Source organism: Pinus tabuliformis, chromosome 9 (assembly GCF_031772625.1).
Source record: "Pinus tabuliformis cultivar Carrire ecotype Pingquan chromosome 9, CPIR1, whole genome shotgun sequence".
Taxonomy (NCBI): domain Eukaryota; kingdom Viridiplantae; phylum Streptophyta; class Pinopsida; order Pinales; family Pinaceae; genus Pinus; species Pinus tabuliformis.
The window spans coordinates 342,508,686-342,526,829 of NC_142307.1; the positions used below are offsets into that span (position 1 = coordinate 342,508,686).

The 18,144-nt window shown below is 33.5% G+C and overlaps 1 pseudogene; it reads right to left on the reverse strand.

Annotated features, from left to right (window-relative positions):
- Positions 1 to 4,189: 4,189 nt before the first annotated feature.
- On the reverse strand, positions 4,190 to 4,777 carry LOC149148622 (adenosylhomocysteinase pseudogene; annotated as a pseudogene).
- Between the last annotated feature and the right edge of the window lie 13,367 nt (positions 4,778 to 18,144).

Here is an 18,144-nt window from a genome sequence, read left to right on the forward strand (position 1 = left end):
CTCATAAGCTTGTGATGGTGCCAGCAAAATATATGCAGGAGTAGGCAACTAACTCTATGTCTAACTAAATTATTTACGATTCAATATAATATGCAAGGGAAGAGGCTCCTAATTAAGGAGGTCCTGGTTGTCCTTCCCTATAGTATCATAGAGAAATCACTGATTACATAAAACCAAAAAATTGAAATGAAGACAAGAGAATGAACTTTAATTGTTGTTCAGATTCAAAGAGAGAGAAAGACTAACTTAGTCTCTTGATTGTCCCCTCATATACTAATCCAAACTAAACTAAGATTCATTCATAAGCATAAGAAATGAAATGACTTAAAACATAAAAGAAAAAGAATGAATTTCAATTATCATACAAATCAAATGGAGAGAGAGCCTAACTTAGACCCTTGGTTATCCCCTCATATGCTGATAAGATTTAAAACTCATTCATCAATCACAAACAAATCCTCAAACATCTAAGCAATTAAATGAAATAATATCTATTATGAAATATAATGTTTCTTTCATCCTTTTAGAGTGAGCTCAATTCTCCTAAGAACAAAGTGACAAATTATTCCATTTACTACACTAAGACAACTTATATCTAAAACTACATAATGGAAATATATGTAAAATGAAGCTTTATTCTATTCCATCATAAGTTGGATACATGCTCCAAGAGTCCTCCCTTTGGAATGGAGGAGGTACTCCTATTTATACAATGGGATGAGGTAACAAACTCATAATGATGATCCACTAATCTCTCTTTAGTTCCATACATTTCTCAACCATCTAGACACATAACCCTATCCTCCATGATCTCCTCCATGAGGTCCATGATCTTCTCCATGAGATCATGATCTTTTCCATGAGGCTTATCTTATCAAATTCGAATTTGATCATTCAAGGCCACATAAACATGCCCTGGAAGCTTCTTTTGTACCTACACATGTCAACAAACTCATTCTAATTGTTAGGTATAAGTATAAGCATATTATTTTCTAAAGTTTAACCATAAATCCACTTTAAAATGTTAATAACTAATAAACTTTGGAAAAGCATAGCCATAACCCAATAATGAGGTAAATGTAATGATGTGGAGGTGGAATGGAGGTGACATGAAGGTAAAATATTAAGATATTGGTGAATAATGAAGTGAAAATAAGGACAATTTTGAAGCCCAACATACCCCCAAACTGAAGGTATTGCATGTCCTCATGCAATCTATTACATTACTTTTTGGTACTTGAGCTTTGGCTTAAACTTTGCATGATATCATTTACTTAACTTTTGCAAAGCATTATTTTGATGAACTACAACTTGGTTGGTTCTTGTGTTTCAACCATATTTTGTTTGTTGCATTCAATGTATGATCTTTGTATATTGATAATTTGATTTTTATTGCAGAGTATTTTTGTTGGAATGCATCATGGTTGGTTCTTGTGTAATAACCATGATTGTGTTGGCATCCAATTAACTTTTAAATACTTTTGACAAAGCTATTTGTATGCTCATGTAATAGTGAATATATTTTGAAGGTAAGTGGGGTTTAGAATGTGATATATGAATGTGGATGTTATATGAATGTGACAAAGTATGTATGTAAATGTATCCTTCCCCTTAATCGGATGGTTTGGGCAGTTATGTGAAGTGGGAAAAGGAAGGGGAAAGGAAGTGAAGTTTTTCCAAAAATTATTATTCTAACTTTTAAAGGAATTTAATGGTTAAAAGTTAGAAAATATCATACCTTAACTTACCCTTCCAAAAATGGATGAGAGTTGTGTACGTGTGGCTGCAAAACTATTGTTCATAGTCTTCTTTACTTGGTTGTGAAAATGGTGGATGAAATCGAAAAAGTGAATCTTTTATTGTTGCTGCATCTGTTGTTGAATCTATTGTTGGATCTTCTGCTGAATGTTCAGAATCTACTGCTAAATGCGGCTGAAAATGTATAAGGCTTGGAAGGTATACAAAATATAGAAGTTACATTTCCCCCCAGCCTTATTTATTGACTTGTCCTCAAGTGATGACAAACTGAAAAACAATGAAAGGAAATTGGCTTCATCTGCTACAAAATATGGGTCTTCAAGCCTTCAATGCTCGATGGCACAAATCTTACTATGTGATTAAATGTGTCGATGTCGAACATAGCAAGAAGTTGTTGACTTAGTGGCCATTAATGAATGCCCCTAGCCAACACAAGAGCTCCCACCATTGATTCCAATGGGAGTTAAGATGCCTAACACATCTTTGTAGGTACGAATAAATTTGTCGTGGTCGAGTCACCTACAAGATCCAACGAACAAGGGATATTAATGTACTCCCATTGTTCATTGGAAAGAGTACTTGCCATTAAGGCATGCAAGCCTCTAGGTGTTTTTTTTCAATGATACTTAGACTCCAGGACTTTGACTCAAGCAGGTTTTTATTGGCGGAAATGAAGGGGAATCGTGATGACAAGGAAAATGGAAATAAGCTTGTAAGGAATGGATTTAAGGAAATGCATGGTGGATGAAGAAGAACTCTTGCTGTGAAAAATGGATATGGAAATGTCATGCTTTCAATTGGTGGAATTCAAAATCTTTTTCAAAAAGGGAGGTGCAAGGTAGTGGTTATGGAGATGGATTTGTCTTCAGAATTTTTCATGAATTTAGTCTTTGGAAGACTAATTATCGTCACAATGAAATCTCCTTAATGATCACTTTATCATCCTATAACCTGTAAAAAAACTTGGCAGAAAGAAAACATAAGTGTGTTCAAGAAGAATTGCGCATTTCCTTCATGATTCTTACGCAAAAATTTCATACCAAATAAAACAGATTTAAGAAAAATCAAAGTGTTGAAAGTAACTCAATTCATGATATCAATTTCATTCCATTCTTAAAAACAACCCTGAAAAATAATACTCCTTGTCAGATAACTTCTGAAATGTGCTTGGCAAAAAGATTGACATGAGAAATATCTGTTCTGTGCTGCATATTAGTATGTCACATAAAAGCATTTAACAGAAAGATGTGAGGAGTTAATGCCAACTTGAAGCTATCGAAACAAGTATCCTCCAATGTTTGATAAATCGATTTTTGAAATTTGTTTCCAAGTATTCCATTTTTTTTTTTCAAATCTGTGTGAATTTTGTGAACTTTTATTGTTTATTGTTTATTTTTTATTTATTTTTATTTATTATTATATTTTTTTTTAAACAATAAATTTTAAAAAGAAAATATGAAAACATAATTTTTTAATTTTTTTATGTTGATTTTATTTATTTATTTAGATTTTTTAAACAACAAATTAAAAAAACATAATTTTTTTTTTAATTTGTTATTTAAGTTGAAATTTTTTTAAGTTGTAAAATCAACAAATTTTTTTTATTAAAACCTAATAAAGAAAAATTCTAAAAATAAACTATAACTAAAATGAAGGTTTTTTTTTAATTTGTTTTGTTTTGTTAATAAAATAAAAATAAGAAAATCACAAGAAAATTGTTTTGTGTTTTTTTTTTGTTTTTTTTTTTTTTATTATCCAAAATATTAAATAAATAAAAAGGAAATTTTTACTTATTTTCTCTTTTTTTTTTAATCAACACACAAAATATTCTTTATTTTTATTTAAATAACAAATTAAAAACAATTATTTTTTTAATTTATTATTTATGTTGATTTTTTTATATTTTTTTTTAGTTCAAAAGAAAAAACTAATTACAAATCCATAATCCGTAAGCAAAGTTATTTTTTATTTTATCAACACACTAAATATTCGTTATTTTTATTGAAATAACAAATTAAAAACAATTTTTTTTTTAATTTATTATTTGTGTTGATTTTTTTAGATTTTTTTTAGTTGTTAAAAAAACTAATTATAAAAAAAACAACAAACCGTATTCAAATCTGATCTTCCCCTTAAAACCGGGCTCTACAACTGAATATCTGTTCTTAAGCATATTCAATGGATTCCACGTACTCCAGTCGTTGAGAATTTTCCATTATTATTTTATTTTGGCACATATACCTTCTGAGCGCAGGAGATAGGTGTTGCAACTCTTCACGAGTCACAGGTGCCGCAATTCTCCATGGGACACAGGTGCTGCAACTCTGTCAACAATTGTTGCAACTCTCCATGGGGCAAAGGTGCTACAACTTTGAAGAAGGGCGTTGTGAATCCACGCTAGCTTGTCTATCAACTATTCAGTGCTTCAGCGCTACCCTCCTAAGCTGGTTTCAGTAATGATGGTCTCTTTGATCAATCCCAAAACCATCTGAGACTCCAGATTCGTGGTAGACTCCGGATCTAGCACCTTACCGGTCTTGGCAAACTCCTCCTCGGCCTTGACCCCCTCATGGATCAACAAATTTGCATCACCACCGTCATCAACAATCAGATCAGGGCCACCGCCTTGATCCCTGTCAAGAGCCCTTTCAGTATACCACCAATACTCCTGCAGCGTCTCCCCCTTTCAAGCGAACACCGCAACGCTGTTTTATTTGGTATGCAATAGCCGTGGCGGCGTGGTCCTGCGTGGAGAAAATGTTGCAGGAACACCATCTCACCTCAGCACCCAGAGCCGTGAGGCTCTCAATGAACACCGCGGTCTGGATGGTCATGTGGAGAGACCCAGTGATCCGGGCACCCTTAAAGGCTGAGCGGAGCCGAACTCAGCTCTGCAGGCCATCAATCCAGGCATCTCAACTTCCGCCATTTCAATTTCCAACCTCCCAAAATCTGCCTAGGACAGATCCTTCACCTTGAATTCGCGTCTGGACATAGTTTTCTCGGCCAGAAGCGTCATTGATGCGGAGAACTTCTTTTCCAGATCCAACAATGTCATCAAACCCATTAGGATGCACTTCCCATTCATGAGGCTCCCACCATGGGAACTGCCATGATGATCGTCAACCCAAAATGCTCTAGAAAGGTAGCCGTCCCAGCTGTAGTTAAGGCTCCATAATCACTGGCTTCTTTAAGCAACAACTCTGAACTTCAACTGGAAGGCAATCAAGTGAATAGGGCTGCTGAAGACATGCTATGATTCGATCCTTATTTTGAATGACATCTTTCAGTATAGAAGTGGTCTTAGCAAGCTTTTGACATTTTTTCCATTTCACTCACATGGGTGAGATGTGCCACACTGTTATCATCCTGTCGACCTTGCAGTTCTACTTGCAAATTCACCAAATTACGTTGCACAGATGTAAGGTCTCTCAAAACTCTTATCAAAGTATCACTTTTATCAGTAAGACCTGTCACATTACCCAAATTTTGCACATCTTCCTGTGGAACAGAGAAGCCAAGATCGGAAGCAATGGAGAGGGCGTCTGCCATGCCTCCCAGACGCCGCAACGGTTTCTTCCCCACCCATGTTGTGTCTCCACCTCCTGCTCCCATCGCCATCCCCCTCGAATTCCAATGTGAATACGCAGGATTTGTTTATACAATAGCCTTCAGAGGGAATCTAACCCAGCTGTTTGAGGCTGCAAAACCATCGCAGCGTGATGTAGGGAATGATACCGCTGGAAAAGGATATCCTTGTGAAACGCACGATGTACCCAATAATACAAGGCCTCAGCTGGCCCCATGTGCAAAATCGCAAGGAAAATCAGCCCTCCTGCGTTCCACGCAGGCATGTCATAGAGAAATGGTAAGAAATGATGCGCCGCAGTAGCCATGAACGCCTGCAACAAGAGAAAATTGTCCCAGTCCCATTCTCGGTCCATTTGATCGAACTCCGCATCTTTTTCTTCTTTTTTTTTATTTTGTTTTGTGTTTAATGTTGTTTTTATTTAATGTTTTGCATTTTTTTTAAATATCTAAAAAAACAAAAAAAAATGGTTAGTTTTTTTAAATATCTAAAAAAACAACAAAAAAATGGTTAATTTTTTTTATTTTTATTTTTAATAATAATATGTATATATATGATACATATATTATTATTATTTTGTGGAAACTTTTATTTCAAAAAAAAAAAAAAAAAAAAAAAAAAAAAAAAACTAAATTTCATCTAAAAATTTAAAGATGTTTTTTTTTTCATTCACAAAATTCTTTTATTTTCATTTCACAGATTAATTTTTCAGCATGAGTATTTTTATTTGAACTAAATCAATGGATTTTCTGATCTTCCTGATCGCACGAAGCGCAGGAAGAGAGCATACTAATCGCTTGATTTGTTTTTATTTATGCAGGGAAGGCTTTTAAAAAACTGACTTTAAAACTAGCTAAATACTAAAACATCAGAAAACTCAAACTTGAACTCCTTTGTGAAGATCCTGCTGTCACCAAGTCTCACAAGTTAGTTTTTCTAAAGAAAAATACTAGTACTGAATTAAATTCCTAATGCCTGATCCCTTAGCACCATCCCCGGCAACGGCGCCAAAATCTTGGGCAATTTATTTTCTTAAATTGCTCTCATTAAATTATCAACCAGGGAAACTCGTAAGCTTGTGATGGTGCCAGCAAAATATATGCAGGAGTAGGCAACTAACTCTATGTCTAACTAAATTATTTACGATTCAATATAATATGCAAGGGAAGAGGCTCCTAATTAAGAAGGTCCTGTTTGTCCTTCCCTATCGTATCATAGAGGAATCATTGATTACATAAAACCAAAAACTTGAAATGAAGACAAGAGAATGAACTTTAATTGTTGTTCAGACTCAAAGATAGAGAAAGACTAACTTAGTCTCTTGATTGTCCCCTCATATATTAATCCAAACTAAACTAAGATTCATTCATAAGCATAAGAAATGAAATGACTTGAAACATAAAAGCAAAAGAATGAATTTCAATTATCATACAAATCAAATGGAGAGAGAGAGCCTAACTTAGACCCTTGGTTATCCCCTCATATGCTGATAAGATTTAAAACTCATTCATCAATCACAAACAAATCCTCAAACATCTAAGCAATTAAATGAATTAAGATCTATTATGAAATAAAATGTTTCTTTCATCCTTTTAGAGTGAGCTCAATTCTCCTAAGAACAAAGTGACAAATTATTCCATTTACTACACTAAGACAACTTATATCTAAAACTACATAATCGAAATATATGTGAAATGAGCTTTATTCTATTCCATCATAAGTTGGATACATGCTCCAAGAGTCCTCCCTTTGGAATGGAGGAGGTACTCCTATTTATACAACGGGATGAGATAACAAACTCATAATGATGATCCACTAATCTCTCTTTAGTTCCATACATTTCTCAACCATCTAGACACATAACCCTATCCTCCATGATCTCCTAAATGAGGTCCATGATCTTCTCCATGAGATCATGATCTTTTCCATGAGTCTTATCTTATCAAATTCGAATTTGATCATTCAAGGCCACATAAATATGCCCTGGAAGCCTCCTTTGTACCTACACATGTCAACAAACTCATTCTAATTGTTAGGTATAAGTATAAGCATATTATTTTCTAAAGTTTAACCATAAATCCACTTTAAAATGTTAAGAATTAATAAACTTTGGAAAGGCATAGCCATAACCCAATAATGAGGTAAATGTAATGATGTGGAGGTGGAATGGAGGTGACATGAAGGTAAAATGTTAAGATATTGGTGAATAATGAAGTGAAAATAAGGACAATTTTGAAGCCCAACAATGTGGATATGGGTGATTGGAAGGATTTAGCTCCAAACCCGGGTCACTCCCACAACATATCCACCCATTATAAACAAAATATTTATCTTTATTGGATAATGAATAATTTCATAACCAAAGCCTTGACTACCCTCCCAAGTGAATGTACTCAGACTGAATATGGACATGTGAAAATTAAAAAGGCTTGCAACAGATCCAGTTCTTACTGTAGCAATGAAATGGACAACGTAGTCGCATTGAGAGCCACATTCCATGCATCTCTCATTTAGAACTTCCAGGTTCTAGTGTGAAGGATCCAGGCTGAGTGGATTCTTTTGTAGATTACTTAATTAGATGTTCCTATTTTGACTTATATTTTGCCATATGCAGTGTTTTCAACTTATAGTTTCAAACTTTAGATATTTAGCATATAGTAGAAATCATGAAATTCATACTTGTATAGATTTGCTTGACAATATCAAACTCTTTTAGTTTTTGATGGCATATAATGCAGTTAGGTGGCTACCAGATCTGGTCTCCTGTCAAGTAGGTTAAGACCACCTAACGATTTGATCTATGTATGTAACATGCCTTGTAAGAAAAGTAATGGAATAGATCCTACCAAACTTTCAAAAAAATGCATATATACTAATATATATAATCTTAAACATAAATTTTCCAGTCAATAATAAAGTAAAATTCATAGCAACCTATACAATATAAATAAGGTGATCAAATAATGAGAAAATACTAAAAATATTAAGTTTTAGTGTGAAGAATCTAAAAATATTATTCCACTTATAGGAAAGTTTTTATTATATTAAAAAATTATATTAGGTTCTTAAAACATTTGTCGTTATAAATTTCAACTTTTTAATGTAAGACCTTACTCCACACTCAATTCTTTCTTTGATCCATAATGAATTAAGTAAAGTCTTTCGATAGAAATCACATAAGAGAATTTTTTAGCCAACTCGTTTCCAACCACACTTGTTGGCCAAAAATTTCTCTTATGTAATTTCTAGCAAAAGACTTTGCTTAATTAATTATGAATATTGTGTATCTTTCTAAATATTACATTGTATTAATTCCATAAAGTGAAGAAATATTCACTCTATGATTATTTATAAATAAGATATTACACTTATGTTCTACTCTATGGTTATTCATAAATGAGATATGATTACTATTATAATATTGGGCTAACATTAATATTTAAAGAAAAAAAAAATTAAACAAAAAAATATAGATTTATCATTATTTTAATTACAATTTTTCTTATAATATTTTCAAACCACTAAATATAGATTTATCAAATTTTTAATTACAATTTTTCTTAATATTCATAATGTTTTAAATATTAAAATGATTTTTTTAATAAATATTTTTTTTTTATAATTTAAAGAAAATTGAAAACAAAATTATTAAATATAGTTATTGATTAATATACTAAATATCATTAAAATTCTCATATTACGGCATTTAATTAAATCTAAAGAACACTTGCTCTATCACACTTCATGACATTACAATAATGATAATTGTATTTAATGATTATTATATAATTTCTTTAAAATTAAAAGTCATTTTATTAAAATAAGATATATTTTAGAGTATAGAAGAAACAATTTTTTTTTTTTAATATATTTTTTAAATGCATAAATGTAATAAGCAATTAGAAAATTTTTGTGGCATTTCAATTTTAGAATTTACACAATATAAATTCCAGTTTTTAAAATCTCTACCAAATTTTAATTAAAATTAACTAGAAAAAATATCCTCAAAAAAATTCATTTTATTTTTCAGTCAAACTACGGGTTAAAAAACTAATATTTATATTTATTTAAAAAAAATAGTAAAAATATATTACACTTTATCTCACATTAAAATGAGTCATTATTCTCTTTAAATTTAAAAATTATGAAAGTAATTATATAAAGTAAAATATCACTCTTAATTAAAATTAACTAGAAAAAATATCCTAAATAAAAAATCATTTTATTTCTCAGTCAAATTACCCGTTAAAATAATAATATTTATATTTATTTAAAAAAATAGTAAAAATATAGGTTACACTTTATCTCACATTAGAATGAGTCATTATTCTCCTTAAATTTAAAATTATGAAAGTAATTATATAAAGTAAAATACCACTCGTTAAAAATCATTATCTTGCTTTTTTATTTAAATGTTAATATTTTAAAAGCCATTAAAATATGAGTATGATAATACTCATATGGGTGAATTTTATTTAAAAAATGTATTTACGTTTTTAAAATTATTCCCATATAAATTTTAAAAATAAAATTGAATAATATATTAAAATTTTTTAATTTTTATTATAATTTAATAGTATATATTTTTAATGTTTAATTTAAATAAATTATTATTAATTTAATTGTTGTAATTTTTTTTTTTTATCTATGTTACATTTAATTTTTTATTTATTTATCTTAATTTTGATGTTCAAAATCACATTTGTTAATTCAAAACAAATAAATAAAATAAGTGTATTCTGATTTTATCATAAAAAAATTCATGTAAATTACAAAACTTAAATTCGGAAAATAAAACTAATTTCGATGTCCTGCCCTTTCCTCTTCCATTCCTTTCCATCTCTGCCCCCGTACTCTTGGGGATTGTCCTTCCTCTACCCTCCTCCGTCATCCTACCAAACTCTGATCTTACCCTATCCTGCTCCACCTCTGTCCTATACTGTTCCTCCTGCGTCTGTCCTTTTCCCTCTCCACTCTAGTCTTTTCTGGCCGAATTCTCTAGATGCTCGCTCTTAATCTTGTCTTTTTCTATCATTTGGATCAGTTGCTCCATACCCTCTTTTTGGTGGAGCTCTTCCGCGCTAGCATCCAGTTGCTGATCTCCTTTCTGACATCCTCGGTTCACTAAGCAATCTACAGGAGCATTTCCTTTTCGTCTCACATGGGAAGGTAATATGTAGGATATCCTTCCCAATTGTTGGCTTATTTATTTAACTATCCATGCAGTCCGCCAGCTTTGAATCAGCTTCTTTGCTGGTGCTCCGTGTTGTAATTGTTTGAGTGTGTCTATTACGAGCTTTGAATCTCCTTCCATCTAGAGTTTTTGATACCCTTCTTGGATAGCTATTTCTATCCCCCTGTTCAACGCTTGGAATTTTGTCTCATTATTTGATGCGTTTCCATAGTCCATCGCATAGACCCATTGAGTTCTACCTTTGTCAACCCTGAAAATTCCTCCTATACTTGCCTCCCCTAGATTCCCTTTTGCCACTCCATCAAAGTTTAATTTTGTGAATCCCTGCAGCGGGTTCCTGTAGTCGTCGTCTTCTCAAGTTTTTCTAGTATTATGTTTTCTTCTCGCCATGTCTGTGGTACTTATTTTGATTTGCAAGCGGTTCAGAATGTGTGTCTTCGTTTGGTCTGCCTTCCAGCTTTCGTCATTCCACTTCTCGAGGATTATGGTCTCTCTTATGTTCTGTACTGTTTGGCTCAATATTTCCTTCTTAGCTTTTCCGTCTTCCTTGAATATCAACTGATTTCTTGCTTCCATATGTTCCACAGGAGGAACCCTATAGATAGATTCCAGGCTCTATTCAAGATTGCATTTCGGTATGGTTTACTCCTCCATTTATCTACAGTTGTAGTTATGCTACTTGTATCTTTGTCGCTAATCTCGAAGAGCTGTTGGTGGTTTTCCCACTGGGTATTGCTGACTTGACAGACATTGGTCAGGTGTTCCATTGTTTCTTCCTATTCCTGGCATAGGACGCAACACGATGGACCTTGCGTCCCCTTCCTTGTCAACTGGTCCCAGGTTAAGGCTCGCCCATGGGACAGTATCCAGGTAAATAGTGCTATCTTTGGCCAAGTCTTCATTTTCCAGATTTTATCCCATTTTTTGATTTTTGGGTTGTTGGTGCTACCCGCCTTTATGTAATATCCTTCTGTTGTCATAAACATTCCTTTGATGCGTTTTCCCCATCTTATAATATATGTTCCTTCTTAGACTGCAATTTTCCTTGTCTCCATCTCCTTTTTGTAATTTTCCCATTGTTCTGTTTCTGCTGCTTCTTGCCAGTCCTTCTTCATTTTCCATTTTCTCTAGTATCCGTCCCTTTCAGGCAACCAGTAGTTCTTGGTTTCATCTTCCTCCATTTGGGTGGTGAACTGATGAATATCTTGGAGTTGAGGTTGTTGGTGGAGGGTTTCTCTCTGTTGCCATGCCTCACTCCAGAAGTTTGCTTTGTCGCCTTCCCTGATTTCCCAGAAACTATGTTCTCTTATCAGGTCTCTATTTGACCTTGCTAGGTTCCAAATTGCGGAGCCTTTCTTTTCTGATTGGCTTCTTAGTTTTCCTTCAGGGGATCTTGCCATCTCATATTTCTTTTCCCACAATGTCTTCCATAGATCTTCTCCTCCTTGTATCCATCTCCACCACAGTTTTGCACCCATTACTTGGTTTAGAATATATGGATCTCGCAACCCTAATCCTCCTTCTGTTAGAGATTTTCTCAGCCATTTCCATGAAAGCAGTGCCCACTTTTTAGTTTTGTTTGTTCATTGCCATAGAAATTTTTTGAAAATTTCCACCATTTTTTGGCATATTGTTTTTGGAATAGCATGGCTGGTCATTTGGTATATTGACATTGATTGGAGGACCGACTTATGGAGAATGGGGCGACGCAGGGTGTTCAGGGTTCTAAACGTCCAGTTGTCCATTCTTTTTTGAATTTTCCCTATCAGACCTCCCCAATTAGCAATTCTATTTTGCTTATCACTAAGCTGGACACCTAGATATTTGGTGGGGAACTTCCCTATTCGTAACCCCATTGTTCTAGCTAGGAATGATTGGGAAATCATTGGGGTACTAAAGAAGAAGATTTTTGTTTTATCTTTATATATCTCTATACCTGATGCTTTTGTAAAATCTTAAAGGGTTTCTAGTAGTTTCTTTGCTTCCGTTAGATTTGCTTATCCATACATCATGACGTCATCAATGAATTGCTGATGTGTAACAGTTAGTTCTTCTCCCCACAATCTAAGTCCTTGTAGCTTTCCACTACTCACTCTTGCTTTTATTAGTTTACCCAAACCATCAACAGCTATTATGAACAGGAATGGGGAAAGAGGGTCCCCCTGTCTAAGCCCTCTAGATGGTTTAAAAGTTTTTGTAGGGGTCCCATTTAGCATTATGGACATACTTGGAGTGGTGATCATAGACATTATCCATTCTATCCATCTATCATCGAACCTGTAAGATTTTAGGATTTTCTGGAGATATTCCCAGCTTAGCTTGTTCTAAGCTTTGGCTAGGTCAAGTTTGATTATCATTCCTTTGTGTCTTGAATTCTTCATTGAATGGATCATCTTTTGTGCCACTATGATTTCGTCCATTATCTGTCTCCTTTTCACGAACCCTATTTGTTCCTCTGAAATCAATTCTGGAAGGATAGATTTTAATCTGTTCACCATTATGGTGGCTAGGATTTTGTAAATTACATTACATAATGCTATTGGTCTAAAACCTTGAGGTTCATCAGCCTTTTCTAGCTTCGGGATCAATGCTAGGAAAGTTGCATTCCAAGTTGGGTGCATTCTTTTCGTACATCTTGATTCTTCCATAGCATTTACAATGTCTTGCTTCATAAAGCTCCAGGTTGCTTGGAATAATTTTGTTGTGTATTCGTCCGGTCCTGGGGCCTTGTTCTTTGCCATTGTCTTCACTGTCTCTTCTACCTCTTTTTTTATTATCACCCTTAGGAGTGCCATGTTCTGTTCTCAATTCACCCTTCTGGGTATATATTGACTTATTTTTGTTATCTCCTCTTCTCTATTTCTTTGTGTCTCTGTCAGGATTCCTTTGAAGTTTTGTATCAGCACCCTCTCCATCTCCTCTTTCTGATTGTCACCTTGGTTATCTCTTAGAGAAAATATTCTATTTTGTTGTCTATGTTGTTGTGTGGCTCTGTGGAAGAATTTCGTATTTCTTTCCCCCTCTTTCAGCCATTTTACTCTTGACTTCTGTCTCCATAAAATTTCCTCATGTTTTCTTCTTTCGTCCAGCCTATTTAGTACCACTCCTCCTTCCGGAGCTAGTTCCTCTGTTCTCCCCTCTTTTATTATTTTCTGTTGTATTCTTTTCATGTTGGTCTGAAGCTTGTCTTGATCTTTTTTAATATTGCCAAATTTGTCTCTATTCCATTTCTTTATTTTGTCTTTTAGTTCCTTTAATGTTAATTGGAGGGTGTGCATCTTGTTCCTTCCTTTTATTTCAATCTCATTGTTCTGCCACCATTGCTCCATTTTTTCTATGAAGGTTGGGTCTTGTAACTGAAAAGATTCAAACCTGAAGGGTCTATTTTGATTTTGGCTATTCATGGTAATTTCTAGTTTTATGGGCCAATGGTATGATCCTTGGCTTGGAAGGATTGTGGCTTCATAGAGAATGTCTCTCCCTATAAAGTGTTCTGTTGCTAGAAACCTGGCGAGCATCGATGCTATCTGCTTACTTCCTCCTCTTCTGTTGTTCCAAGTGAGTTTTCCATTAATGATATGTATATCAATCATTTTTACAGCTGACTGTGTTTCTCTAAATCTTTCCATGTCTAGTTCTTCCCTTTGCAATCCCCCCTTCTTTTCCTCTTTTGAAGTTGTGATATTAAAATCACCTGCTATCAGCCACAATTTTTCTGTGTGCATGTTTCCTAATTGTTGCATTTGGAGGAGGAAGTTTCCTCTTTCCACTGTTATATGGGGTCCATAAACCACCGAGACCAAGAACCAGTCCCTGTCACCTATAAGTTTGAATCCCCCTAAAATGATCCTTTTCATTCCTATCCAATAGTCTACTGTGACTTCTATAGGGTTCCATAGGATTGCGATTCCCCCCACACTACCTTTTGCATCAATTATCATACATTCATATGTAGGTTTGATTTCTTTTTAGAATCTCCTCCATTTCCCCCCTTGTTATTATTATTTCTTGTAACAAAATAATTTGGGGTTTTCCTCTTTTGATCCTTTCTGCTAGGTACCTCTGCTTACCTTTGTTATTAAGACACTGAATGTTCCAGGATGTAATTATCATTGGTTGGTTGGGGTTGTTTGGTCGAAGACCACTGAGAGTGGTACTACTCTTCCCATATTAACTAGCATTTCTCCCATAACTTGTATTGACTCCTGAAGATTCCTTCTACCTCTTTTTTTTTCCCTCCTTTCACTTTACTTTGTTGATCTTGGTTATTTTCTGGTTGTATGCCTAGTTGCTCATTCATTCCTGTGTTTCCATGATCTTGTTTTTCTTTATATTTTTCGAAAGTTTCTCTATATAATTTTTTATCCTCTTCTAGGATAAACCTTTCGTCCAAGTGTCTCCATTTGTCCAGAAGTTTCCTCAAAATTTCTTCTTTTGTCGTTGTATCTTCCCCTTTACTGGTATCTATTTCCATTACTTCATTTTCCTGGTACTCCTCATTTTCCTTTCCTGCCTTTTCCGTTGTTTCGCTTTGGGTTTTTCGCTTTGTGCTGTTTGCGTCTTGGCTTAGTCTGCCTCCCTGTTCTTTTTCCTCTTGATAATCCAGTACTTAGATCTCTTGATCTTCTTCTTCTACCTGTAAGATTTCAAACCTATTTTCCTTATTTGTTTTGGCTGGTTATTCTTTTCTTCCTTCCTTGGGGGTTTCCTTTCTAGGTTTTTCCCTATATTTTATCTCCTGAAACCCATCATTATCTTCTTGATATTTCTTCTATTACTTGCTCTTCCGTTCTTCCTCTTCTGCATTAAGGGGGCATTCCTTGTAAAGGTGCCCATATTCATGGGATTTTCTGCATCGAAAGGGGATGTGCCTGCTGCCACACCTCCTCATGGTATTCTAGCTCCACTGCCCTTGGAATAGGGTTCGCTATGTTCATATAGACAGAGATTCTTGCATAAGAGGTATATCTTCCCTCCTTTGTTGATTCAGCTATTTTGACAAAGCTTCCTATGGTATTACCTATTCCTTCCTGAATCTTAGTGTCCCAAAAATCCATTGGTAATCCAAATAGTCTTACCCACATTGGAGCTGCTAGGAATTTCTTTGTATCAGGGTTGTAACATTCCTCCCAATACCTGATGAATAAACTTGCATTATTATGAAAATATGGACCATTTTCAAACACTCTTTCTTTATCTTACAGGTTTGATAAGATTACCATAAAGAAGCCTCGTGTGCCTAGCTTTAGCTCTATGTGGCCTCAGGGTTGCCATTTCTATTGTATCCATCTTGTTAGGTCTTTTTCTGACCACCATATGCCGATGAACTTGCATATTAATGTGTGGTCCTTCATATAGCTACTGTAGCGCTCGAGTCTGTTCATGGGAATAACAAATCTCAGTTTTTCTGCTGCACATGGTAAACATTTGCCTTTGCTTCCTCCCTACCATCTTGCTCTAAGGACAGGTCCTTGTGCCTTTATTTCCTCCTCCAGTTTGTTGTTGCTCGTTCCTTCTCCTACCACTGCATCTCTATAGGAGGGGATCTCTCCCCTCCTGACTTCCTATGTCATTACTGAGCTCTCTTGGTTTGAGTGCCGCTTGTCTGTCTATTTTCAAGGTTTTCCGTGCCGCCTACCTCATGGTCGCATGACCATTAGGGTTGCAGAGCTCCAAAAAACCCTCACATAAGTCCATATGAAAATAAAACTAATTTTAAAATAGAATATGTTATCTTATTTTTTTAACATAATATTAACAATATTTTAAATCATTTTTGTTTTTCATTTCATATATATATATAATAATTTAAAAATAAAAAATAATAATAATATTTAAAAAATCATATTCAACCTAAATTACATATATGTTTTTTTATTTATATTATTTTTAGTAAAGCTTGTTATATCAAAATTTAATTTTAATTTTAATGATAAAAGAAAAACCAAATATAATGATGTATTAGACTTTAGACTTTTGTGATCCATAATGATAATAAAAATGTCTCTAGGATTAATCATATTGTAGAGATTTGGTCGATGTTTCAAACCAACTAACGTGGTTCATCCCAAGGACAAATGGTGAAAAAATCAATCTTCCCAAAGGTTTATAAACTAGAAAAGGTTGCTAGGAATTAGTTAAGGAGAAATAATATTAGATTATTATTTAATTGATCAATTATAATTTCAATGTTCCTATGGGATAAATAAGTGTTTATAGGGATATAATTATATTTATTAATAATTACTAGTTATAAATTGGTATTCAATAAGGGATTTTCTTGGAAAGGGAAACAATATGGAACCTTACTAACAAATCGCCTAGGTCAAACCTAATATCTTTCACCTCATTGATGAAGGATGCTTTGAGAAAAGAATTAGTTCATCAATAACTAGTAATTATTAATAAATAAAATTATATCCCTATAAACACTTATTTATCCCATATGAACATTGAAATTATAATTGATCAATTAATTAATAATCTAATATTATTTCTCTTTAACTAATTCTTAACAACCTTTTCCTAAGGGCTAGTTTCCTAATGGCTAATTTGGGGCAAGGATGCTTCTCTGTTATTTAAACATTTGGGAAGATTGATTTTTTCACCATTTGTCTTGAGGATGAACCACATTAGTTGGTTTGAAACATTCACCAAATCTCTGTAATGTGATTAATCTGAAAGGCAATTTTATTATCAATAAAATAATTAAAAAAACTAAATAAGATAAGAAAATGAAACTATGTTTGATATTCAAAAGAGAAAACACTATGTGGAAAAGGTAGAACAACATCCAAACTTGATTTCCCAAATATGTGAGATGCATTCATCTTTTAAATGTGTTGCAAAAGGAAGTAGATAAAAAACTCAATAGTTTAACCTCTTGTTTTGTTTTTTGTTTTTATTAATGTTTGTTTGTATTTTTTTTTGGTAATAAAATGGTTGTTGGCATTTTAAATATATAGGTAGATTATTTTCTTTTGTAAGATTTGAACCCAAAGACTTCAGATTAAGTGAGACTTCATTTCCGCGACCATTACCAATTGAGATACCCCAAGCGGACTATATATTGATAGCTTATTGAAAATCTATTTGTTTATTTATTTATTTATTTTTAATTTAATAATAATTTTTCAATAACTGTAATATTTTTTTGTGAAAAGTAAATATTTAATTTATTTTTACAGTAAATATCTAGTAAATCATGGGCTAGATGAAAAAGCCTAGTGAAACTTTAAATTCTTTTTTATATTATTTTTATTGAAAAAGTAAATCATGATAAGTCCCAAAAGAGATTTTCACTTCTCAGACACTTAGATACAGTTACTTCGCTCTTCTTAGTGATAAATATCTCATTGGGAAAGTCCAAGGAAATGATAAAAAAAGAAAACATTAGAGGCATCCTATAGGAAGGAGTAGAGAAGTAAAGTGAAGAAGCCTTCAACAAGACACTATTAAGGCAGGAAAGACGTTGTCATTAAAGTACTCTTGAGTTTGATTGTAAGCCAGTGGAGACTTTAAATTAAACTTGAAATTGTAAGTTGTTGGCTAGAATCAGAGTCTTGATATTGGAGAACATACCTTTTAGGTCATTGTCTATCTG